At 31.5% G+C, this 12,035-nt stretch overlaps 1 long non-coding RNA gene across 2 annotated transcripts; it reads left to right on the plus strand.

Moving 5' to 3' along the window:
- Positions 1-4,080: 4,080 nt before the first annotated feature.
- On the plus strand, positions 4,081-10,685 carry LOC107852990. Of its 2 annotated transcripts, none has more exons than XR_001669627.2 (3): positions 4,081-4,471; positions 4,562-4,735; positions 10,109-10,685. It is a non-coding gene; the product is annotated as an uncharacterized LOC107852990 (long non-coding RNA). The 2 variants fall into 2 exon arrangements; XR_001669626.2 differs by lacking the exon at positions 10,109-10,685 and adding an exon at positions 5,984-6,470 and having other exon boundaries at positions 4,082-4,471.
- Positions 10,686-12,035: the final 1,350 nt, after the last annotated feature.

A 12,035-nucleotide genomic window follows, 5' to 3' on the forward strand; every position in this document is an offset into this window, starting at 1 on the left:
TATGTTTATTATATAAATATTTATTAGCATTTGAGTCATATATTGTATATAACAAATTTATTGTACGGACAGATAATACATAGGTACGTTGGTGGTTAACAAAGAAAATACAAAATTCAGTTACAACGAATGAGATTCGAAGACTAGTATTAAATATATTAAATTTTACATTTACAATTGAAGTAATTAGTACTAACAAAAATGTTATTGTAGATTATATATCAGGACAAAGCTACACAAACTGATATAATAGAAGATGATGCTTTAGAAAAGATACTCAAAATCCTAACTACGTTTTCAATGAAAGTGGACAGTATGGGTAATGAAATAGAAAAGTTAAAGACTAATGAAGTTAAATTGAAGTCTAAAGCTACAAATCAGATAACTCAGCAATGTGCAGAGCTATGTTGATCGAAAGACATTAAAATTCCAGAGCTAAAAGGAGACGTTGGAACACTCCATAAAACCCATAACGTTTATCAATCTACAATTGCAGGTACAAGCAAAGGAGTTAGATATCAGAACATGAACATGAATAAGATATTTGAGAAACCATTTATACCAAAAATACAAAAAGACCCCTTGTACATACCCCCACAAATTACCACATATCGAGATAGTTTGAATCAAGATAAAAAGGCTTATAATCATATAGCCCGAGGATATATAGAAAATATCTACAAAGTACAAACTTTTCTAAACCTCAACTCCAGAGCTACAAATATTCAAGAACCAAACACAAACTATATAACCCAAAAATTACAAGGTTACAACAAGCTAATCGCACTACCTAAAACCAATCCAACCTTAATAAAAACATATTTCAACTAGGGATTATTAAATACTGTATATACCCAAGATGGAGAAGAACTAACAGCTATAGAAGAATTACATAAAGTATTCACCACCTATAAAAGAGTAACCAAAGGAAATCTATTTTATATAAAGTTTTATACTGCACCAGTAGAGATATTATACAACGAGATCAAACTAGTTATACAAATTGTAAAAATAGGATTAACCAGAGATATGATTATACCGAAAGATATTGTATAGAAGCCAGAGATACCCAAAATCGAGATACCTGACTTTTATACAAATAAATGGCTTATTGGATTAGCTACAATTATTCAAGAATTAGCAAATAATTACATCAGTGGAAACCCAATATGGAGCTATTATTCAAGAGACCATCAAATAATTTATTCAAATTCAAGAGAGCTACGACAAACAGATATGGAAGATGTAAGACAATAGATAATGATGTTACTTAACCCAGAAAAATAATCTACTGCAAGAACAATTAGAAAAAGATTTATTTCAGACAGATTATTAACAAGATATTACAAGATAATTAGACACAAATATCCAGACCATCAATGTTTGAGATGTAATAGAGGAGATAATATTATCCCAGAAGTCCAGTTAGAATAAAATAAAAAATCAACCAAGAAGATAAGGACGCCAGCTAGAAGATAACAATGGCGCAATAATGGAAAAAATAAAATACAAGCTATTAAATCATGAAAGCAACATGTAGATAGCTTTCTTGATTTCCTTTACATAAATAATGTATAGGAACTATTGACTTTTTAATTTTGTTGACTTTTTGGCACTTGCTATAATTGCTTTTTTGTCTTTGTAAGACTTTTTGTAAAAAGATGTAATTATTAAGTAGGAGACGTGTAAAGATATATTAGGACAGGTGTAAAGTAAAATAGTATACACACTTTCGTTCTTAGGTTATAAATAGATGAGCATTTTGCTCAGTTAGAGGCAAGTCTTCATGTGTTGAAGCAAGCCTCCTTCTTTGTAAACAAAAAACTTTTGAATATTTAATAAAAAACAGATATATTTCTAAGCAAAAGCTAAGGATGAATAAAACCCAGAATTATCAAACCTACCAGAACAGGTATATTTATTTATGAATATGAATAGCTAAATTCATAAATTCCTAACAATCATGATATGATAAAATAGGTTCATGTTAGTTACTTTATAGTAGAATTATTTGAAAAATAGCATGTTAAGAAGTTTATTAGCAAAGTAGAAAAGGAGAAAAATCCCTAAGAACTATGCCATCCTAAAGGAGAAACCGGTGAGGCAAGAAAGCCATGATAAGGGAGTAGCTAGAGTAGAGGCGCTGTTTAAGGGAAAAGTATTTAGATTACCATGCTAATAGTGACCGAAGAATATGTTATTTAAGAATAATCTAGTATATAGTAATCTAAAATGATCATATTTTGTTACGTGTATGATTGAAGGGAAGATTTTGAAAAAGCATCATATGAAAAATGAATACTTATTTATCTGACGAAATGGTAGATAGATTTAAAATACTTATTTTGTATGTACTTAAGGATATAGAATTGTAGATATAAGAAAAATCATATTGAAAAAAATATTTGATAAATATTTTATGACTAGAATAAATTACATACCTCACCTACCTAACTACTCTTATAAATACTTACATACCAAACCTACACATCAACCATGATAAATTACGAATATTGAAAAATGGATATGAAAAATATACAATTAATAGAAAAACTAATGAAAACAAATTTAGAAGAATATATGAGAATCAAAGATATAAAATATATTGAATACCTTAGTGAAAATATAGAGGAATTAATAAGATTAAAACAAACAACTAAAGAAAATTATGAAAAAACATTTAATTAACCCACCTAAATGACAGATAATTTTGAAGTATTTTTTTTATACATACTTAGAGATATAGAAATTATAGACGTAAAAAAAATAATATGAAAAAAATATTTAACATTGAAGATGAAGAATTAGATATAAATCAGATAGAAGACGAGTTAGGAGAAATGTACTTAAGTGATGACAATCACTATTACTACCTAGATAATTATTCAGATGGATATTATATAGATTAAGAACTGCTAGAATATATTCAAAGAGTTAGAGAAAAACAAAGTTGGCTATATGAAGAAATTAATTATAGAAACCAGCTTAGAAAAGGAAGAGAACAATTAAAAGAAAGATTAATTTGGCTAAACAAAACCATAAAACAACTAGAATTAAAAGACAGTTTAGAATATGATTTAGACATAAAATTATTCATAGATGAAAAAGACATGATAATTAACGAAATAGATAACCTAGAATTTAATATCATATATAGTACAATTAGAATAAATTATTACAAAGAAATTTGCTGTATCACAACTACTTTAGGATAAAATGATAGATTATGAGTATTTAAAATATTGGAGACAAGATATGGAAGAAATAAGATTGACAGAAATACTTATGAAAGAGAATTTAATTGAATAGTTTAGAACAAAAGATATAGAATATTTAGAATACCTCCAAAATAATATACAAGAATTACAAAAACTAAGAGAAAAAATTAAAGAATATTACAGTAAAGCATTTAATCAAATACCATCTACTCAACCCCCAAGATATGAACATTAATAAAATTAAAATAAATACACTAAAAATAAAAATATTTAGAGAAGTTAAGAAATATCCACGCACAAATACATCCATTAGTAATATAAATCAAGGATCTTAGAGTAGGATATTTGTTTGAACCTCAGATCAAGAATCCTTAGTTTAGGTTGGGATAGGATTTCATGGTATAATGGATTTTCCTCATATTTTTGTTCTGTCATATCAATTTTATTTCATATTTTCTTTAGTTATGAGACTTTAGGCTCAAAACTATGAAATTTGCATTGGATAGAATTTAGGTTAGTTGTAATTGTTGCTTAGAGAGTGGTTTTGTCCCATTTTGCATGTGCATGTCTATATGATATATACCTATATTGGCACGCATGCACTTATATACACATATACATGGACTATGGGTCCATTTGGAGGAAAAATACTTATTTTTATTTTAGAAAAAAAATTGCATCACTGATATAACTGGTTATTGGATTTTAAAGAGGAAATTATACCACTTTTATAATTAATTTGTACAAAATTATAAATGTCACTATCAAATTATTAATAATATATGAGATATGATAAATAACTTGTATGAAAACTTTTCATTTAGCAATTTTTGTAAGTTAAAGAGGGACAGTGGCCTATTTATTACAATGAAAAGTGGGCAATTGACTTAAGCCAAAGAGTATCCCAAGTCCACATTGCTACAAAAAACAAAGAAAACAAAATCATAAAAACACAAGAAAACAAGAACAAAGAATTCTGAAAAAAATCTACAACCTCACAAAGGAAAGTGATGGTTCATCTTCTTCATCTTTAGCATATCTTCTCTGGCTCAAGTTGTTCATCAACTTTAATGAACATCATCTGAGCAAAAATAGAGTAATTCTTCCTCCAATTGAAATTTTTATCAACCTATATACTATATAGATTGGGTATATATCACCTCGACTCTTAAAATTATCAAAAGTGCCATGAAATTATATTCATAGAAGACTTCTTCATTATCCGTTAATGTATTCGTGTATCTTCACAAGTGGTAAGAACACCCCTTCATCTCCTTTTCAATAAAATCATTAAGTCAATAATGTGAGTTTATAGAGCTCCATTTATTTCTTTCTCCCAACAGAATGAGCCTGCATGAGGATAATACCACTGAAAAGGAGCAAGATCTAAATGAAACATCTTCAACCCACTCATTGAAGCTTAGATCTAGGAATTGGCATGATTAAAGGTTGGTCTTTAATGAAACATCTTCAACCGACTCATTGAAGCTTAGATTTGGAAATTAGCATGATTAAAGGTTGGTCTTTATCTCACCGAGTTTACTACTGTTTTCCATTGATTTTTTGATATAACTAGACTTTCTTGTAGTCTATTATCCCTTTGTATACTAAAGTTCCAGTTTTTACACTTTTACTTTATACTTCAATTTAGAGGTGTAATTTGGGTGTATCAAATTTTGACGTCATTAATGGGAATACAGATTTTTATTCAAAGATTAATTTAGAGGTGTAATTTGGGTGTATCAAATTTTGACGTCATTGTTGGAAATACAGCTGTTGATTAAGTCAAGTGCGTTTATTTAGCTCTTAGTCTTATTTCCTATTTTACTTTTATTGTTTTTGTATTCTATAAGGTATAGGTCAATGAATGCCTAATACCCAAATTCAAAGTAAACCTTTGATTTCCTATTACCTTGAGCTTGAAATTACTCTTAGGAAGATGAACACAAAAGAGATTGAAACAACAAGGCTATAATAACTTACTGAGGCTTAGGCTAAAGCCAACTATCTAAAAATTAGAAATGCAAGCAATAATAAAAATGCAGGAATATATAGTGGTGAAGAAAACATGGAGAATGTTTACAATGTTGCAGTTGTAAACCATCATCTTCAGCCCCAAAGACACAGAGGTCAACAACAAAGACTAGTTATTCATGATGATGTTGATGACAAAGATGATGCTGACTTGGATGAAATTGGAGCCAAGATGGCTATTATCCCTCCACCACTAGCTCCAGGAGCTAAGATTAATATCAGAAGCACCATGTTTCAGCTACTGAATGTAAAAGGATTATTCTGATTTACGGCTAGAGATGATCCAAACATTAATTTAATGAACTTTACTAGATATATAAATCATATAAACTACCTAGAGCCAGACAGAATGCTATCTAGTTGTGGTTGTTCTCCCTCTCATTAAATAGGGAAACAACCTAGTGGTTAAATAAGCTTTCACATGACTTCATCAATAATTAGAAGGAGTTAAAAACAACTTTCCAAAAAGGTTCTTTCCATTCTCCAAAATGTTATCACAAAGGTATGAGATTAACAACTTTAGGAAACTACCTAGAGAAGCATTGCATGAAGTACAGTTTTAGTTCAACAAAAAGCTGAAACGATGTCCCAACTACAAGCTAACGTATGAATATTTGATTGAAATAATTAATAAGTCGTCAATTTGACAATTACTAGCATTTTTAAGCCTATATTATCATTCTTTTTCATTGATTTGTTGTTTCTTTCTTCCTTAATACTCATTTGAGTAGGTAAAAGTGAAATGAGAAGATGAGCAAGGAAACATGGTAAAAATAAGCTAAGGAGAAGGTAAAAGAGAAGAAATGTGAGCAAAAAGAACAAAAGTTGAAATTGCAGGCCCAGGAGTCGACCCTCAGTTACCGCGATCGCGGTCTGAGGATTGCGATCGCGATTAGTCAACAAGTCAAGAGGAGTGCGATCGCAATATGACTATCGCTATTGCGGTGTCGTGATCGTGGTCCAAAGATGGCTATCGTAGTAGAGCAAAAAAGTTTCAAGGGCATTTTTGTAATATTTGACAAATATGGAATTGAGGCTTAAATAGGGGTTTTAGTTCATTTTCACACATTCGTTTATCCTACATTATTTTCTTATCCTTAGTTTAGGGTTTATCACTTGGAGCTTGGAGCTTAAATTTACACAAAATTGAAGTAAGAATTAATTAAATGAACTCCAAAGTGTAGATTTGACATTTTCCATTGAAGATTTATTAGAGTGTACAGTGTGCTTTGCCTTCTCTTTATTTTTCATACATAACTTTGTTGTAAATCTTGATCTAAATATGTTCATTTCCTTTATGATTTGCTAAATATACGTCTTGGGATTATATTTGAGTAGAGTGCAAGTGTGTGGGGATTGTAATTGTTAGCTTTAATTCTTAGATATTGTTGTTGGGTTTCACAAATACTTGAGTACAAATGGAAGATATTGGTGAAAGCCTCAAGTTCCCTAAACCCCACATCATCCTTGAATGAGGGATGTGGGTAGTCTAGATCCTCCTATATAATCCTTGAAAGACGGATGTAGGTGACATTAGCATTTATGAACAATAAGAGAGATAATAGTTATTTCCTTTTTATTGTCTTAAAAATAAGGATAAATTGTGGGATTGATATATTTTGGGCATCATCCTATAAATAGGGATTTCCAATTAAGGCTTGTGATGATTAATTGACCATAACCACGAGGTATTCGAAAGAGTCCGTAGGTGATAGTTTGATACTTTGTTGAAAGACTAATATCAAAATCCCTAACCAAGTCTACCAAGCATGCCTTAGCTAAGATTTGAAGTTGATTTTTATGAACCCACATACTAGTTTCCTCTAGTAATGCATAGCTCCAAGATCTATTCCAAATTGATTACGCTCTAATTATTCTTAGCCTCAAATTAGTTCTTTATAATCCTTAACTTATTGTCCATTCGAAATATTTCAGAACACCCCAAATTGTTGTATCTTAGGTTTGAATTTAGTGAGTACTTTTATTTTGAACCTATATCATTTGCCATTCCAAAAGGGCAAAGGACAAAATGAATCCCCGTACTCGAATGCCAATAAATGCAAAATTTGGTGTGTAACAAGTAAATTTTTTATGCTCTCACCAATAGCCAATGATCCTATTAGAAAGTTTGATGTGAAATTGGGTAAAAGATTTGAATCTTCAAAGTGGTGAGATAGAAAATATTTTATTATGTCCCCGCCTTTACCCAAATTATCTCGAAGATGTATTGATCTAAAGTTTGGCCACCGGTTCGAGTCTTCTGAATGGAGATATAAATCATGTAGTGTCGCGACTTTAACTAAGACGCTTCTTGGGAAGCAACCCAAGAAATTTTTCTTGATGTTTTCTAATGCTATAGGTTCTATTTTTATCTTGTTTTTAGGTATTTTTAGGTGATATCACAAGTTGAAATGGGTATCTTAAGAATCAAATCCCGGATTAGTATATTGGACTTTCACTTTATTATTTTCCTCTCTTAAGTAAGCTTACAAGGTATGATCTTTAAAATACAAATAATGATCATATATCACGATTTCTTTTGGTTTGAATTTAATATATTTGAGCTTAATTTGGTAGAATGTGGTTGTTGGGATGAAGATTTTTGAATGTGTGCCTCGTCTCAAATGCTAAATTATAAAATTCTTATTTCTATACACTAGTGCACACCATGTGTTTGATGAAACACCCACTTGAGGTTTGTTTGCTTAATTGAGTGGTGGGTGATTTATTAGTATGATTAAAAGTGGTGTAGTTGGTGATGAATTGGTGCATTGGACTTGTTCACATGTGTTTTTTTTTTATCTATTCAAGCTTTTACTTTTCATGCACACCACATATTTGTTAAAATGTCAATAAGAAAGAAATGCCTTATATACTTGTAAAGGTTAATATGAACTTTCTTGGGGCATTGCGTGATCATTTTTAGAGTATAGTTTTAAGTCCAATTGGTCGTAAAAGTGGAATAACCGGTGGTATTTGGTTGAAGTTGTTCATTAATGTTGAGTCCATAGTGTGATCAATTAGTGTCCGGGTGAAGTCTAGATTACTCGAGAGACATGAATGCTTGCCTTGCCCTATTATAGATTGGGTGACTCTATTCTTAAGGGTATAAAGTCGTTTGTATTCCTATTGGTGCCATGAGTGTTTTATGAGCTAAATGGATAATATATGAAATTGTGAGAAAAGAATCCCATGAAGTGTAATGACAATGTTGCCTTGCATTCACCTAAGTTTTTCTTTAACTATTTAGGAAGAGTCAAAAGTTCAAAAATACTTTCCAAAATGTCATTGGCAAGAAATAAATGATTTTGAGAAAAAAACCAAAAATATAGTTTTCTTTGTAAAAAAGATCAAGGATGTTTTTGAGCTTTCTTTTGAGTGATACCATTAAATTTTATTTTTGGCTCTCTTTACAAGGATGAGTCCTTGACTCGGAGTTACTTATTAAGCTCAAACTCAAATTGGTTGGGAGATTAATGAGTACGATGCTAAGTGTGGTGAGATTTTTGAATAATTCTCGTACATCTGTTTAGTCTAGAACTTGCCTCGAGTGTGTTCGAAGCGAAATCCTAGACAAGCTTGGTTTGGAGAATGGCTCGAGGCCATTTTGGCCCTTCACATAGAAAAAATTTCATTTTACTGTTTTTCCCTAGTTAACCCCTTTGATCCTTTTTGCCCATTTTTCTTTCTTTTAGAAATAATAACCTTACTAAAATACCTAAGCCTTTTTAAAATCTTCTTTTTGGCACTTAACCTCTTTTTATGCATTGAATGATTCAAAGTAATGGAATATAGGCGAAAGCCTAAGTTTGGGGAGGATTAAAGTGATGTGCTAAGATGAGCCAAGAAAGGTTTATGTAAGGTGGTCAAATCATGTGCTTAAGGGACAAGAGACATACTTGATGGCAACGTTGTTTAGCCTAGCCCATACAATGTGATGAGAAATGAGGCAAATGAGGGGGCTAAGAAGCGCTTAAGGTTAGGAAGTCTCTTCAAAAAGCCAAAGAAATAAAGAAAGAAAATGGTTGCTTTGAATTGTTTTGTAAATGCTAAAAAATAGGGAAATATTGGAAATGATTTGAAGGAGGATAAGGTAGATAGTTTTAAAATCTTGGGGTAGAAGAGGTCGAGAAATTGCATTGAAGGAGGTATTTTAGTATTGATACATAGATATTCCTTCCCACACTTTAAATGTTCATCTTGACCCGCAATACCTTGGTGATTCCAAACTAGGTATGTCTACATTAGTGGCAAAAAACACAATGGAAAAGCATATAGTTCTACTCATTGTACTTGAATTTCTTTGTGAGAGTGAGTGTGAATTCTTTCATTATTTGAGTACCTTTAGAAATTTCAATGTTTTTTGTGTGTGTGGAGCTAACTCTTGCTTGTAAGCGGCATTGATACTTTGGAGTAGAAGGTGAATTCTTACTCTCGATTTGGGTAAATAGGTGAAGTAAGTTGCATTATGAAGATTGAGAAATTTTTTGAAGATTTTGTGTTTCCTCTTAAGATGCTTTGTTGTTTTGGAAGATCATTTGATACAACTTTACATCCTTGCTTCAAAATATGTGCTTATTGGTAATTTTTGGTTCACTTGTTGCCATGACATATTTGGAATGTCTTTGTAGAGCTTTGTTAGCATAGTCCTTTAGTATAGTTTTCTTTTGGGTGGAATTGAGTTAAATACCCTGTCTTGTTGAATTGTTCTTGGTTGCTTGAGGACAAGAAATTATTTAAGTTTGGGGGTGTTTATAAGTCGTCAATTTGACAACTTACTAGCATTTTTTAAGTCAAATTATCATGCTTTTGAATTGATTTGTTGCTACTTTCTTACTTAATGCTCATTTGTGTAGGTAAAAGTTAAATAAGAAGATGAGCAAGGAAACTTGATAAAAATATGCTAAGGCGAAGGTGAAAGAGAAGAAATGTGAGCAAAATGAACAAAAACTGAAATTGCAGGCCAAGAAGTCGACCCTCAGTTACCACGATCGCAGTCTGAGGGCGGCGATTGCGATCAGTAAATAAGTCAAGAGGAGTGCGATCGCGATATGAATACCGTGATCACGGTGTCGTGATCGCGGTCCAAGGATGGCTATCGTAGTAGAGCAGAACAGTTCAAGGGAATTTTTGTAATATTTGGCAAATGTGGAATTGGGGCTTTAATAGGAGTTTTATTTCATTTTTCACACCAACTTTTATCTTACATTATTTTCCTTTCCTTAATTTAGGGTTTATCACTTGGAGCTTGGAGCTTAATTTTACACTAATTTGAAGAAAGAATTAATTAAAGGATCTCCAAAGTGTAGATTTGACATCTTCCATTGAAGATTCATTAGTGTAAAGTGTGGTTTTCCCTCTTTTTATTTTTCATGAATAACTTTGTTGGAAATCATGGTCTATATATGTTAATTTACCTTATGATTTTCTAAATCTACCCCTAGGGTTATGTTTGAGTAGCGCGCAAGTATGTGTGGGTTGTGATTGCGATCTTTAATTCTTAGCTATTGTTGTTGGATTTCACAAATGTTTAAGTATAAAATGGAATATATTGGTGAAAGCTTCAATTTTCCTAAATTCACATAATCCTTGAAAGAAAGATGTGGGTAGTTTAGATCCTACATCATCCTTGAAAGAGAGATGTAGGTGACATGAGAAGTAGTGAACAATAAGATAGATAATCGTTATTCCCTTTTATTGTCTTAGAAATAAGGATAAATTATGGGAATGATATATTTTTGGCATCATACTAGAAATAGGGATTACCAATTGAGGCTTGTGATGATTAATTGACCACACCCATGAGGTATTCAAAAGAATTTGTGGGCGATAGTTTGATACTTTGTTGAAAGACTAGTATCTAAATCCCTAACCAAGCCTACCCAAGCATGCCTTAGCTAAGATTTGAAGTTGATTTTTTTGAACCCACACACTAGTTGTCTTTAGTGAAGCATATCCCCAAGATTTGTTCAAAATTGGTTACGCTCTAGTTATTCTTAGCCTCAAATTAGTTCTTTAGAAGCCCTAACTTATTATCCATTAGAAAATATTTCAAAAACCCACAAATAGTTGTATCTTAGGTATGAATTTAGTGAGTACTATTATTTCGAACTTCCATCATTCGCCAGTCATATTGGTCATCGTGGATTCGACCCCGACTCTTGTTGGGTATATATTGATAACGACCACCTTGCACTTAAATTGATGAGTAAGTTGTGCGTTATCAATAATGTATAGGTCTTTGAACTCTATGACCAAATCGATATCTAAGATTATCATTGGAGAATCATTCATGTCAAGACTTATATTGTTATGGCAACAATAGTGGATAGAGTTACTAAACCAATAGGGCATGGAACATTAGGGAATCTGATGTCTTAAATGGTACTCATTTTATAGTCTTGACAGCTAAGAAACACCTTAAGAGGGAAGAGTGAGATTAGTACATGGAACCCATGAAAATATGGACTTTCTCACAAAACATTTGCTTGCATGTGGTTCAAAAAAGTGAACACCATGGGTTCACAAAGTAAAGAAGTGAAACATCATGGTCTTAATTCTGTTTCTAAGAAAGAGGCAAGTTATTTGAATAACCAGAGTGTTTTTTGGGCCAATGCCTAAGGAAACAATGGTTGGAACTGTAAAAAAAATAACTATTATGACAAGGTTGGTTATATATAGAGAGATTAAGGTAATTGAAAGAACAAAGATGGTTACAAGAAGGATTGAAGTGGCTTATATGTGCCTCATAGAGGTTATGATCAAGAAAGTAATGATGTAGGA

The sequence above is a fragment of the Capsicum annuum genome, chromosome 5, assembly GCF_002878395.1.
Source record: "Capsicum annuum cultivar UCD-10X-F1 chromosome 5, UCD10Xv1.1, whole genome shotgun sequence".
NCBI lineage: Eukaryota > Viridiplantae > Streptophyta > Magnoliopsida > Solanales > Solanaceae > Capsicum > Capsicum annuum.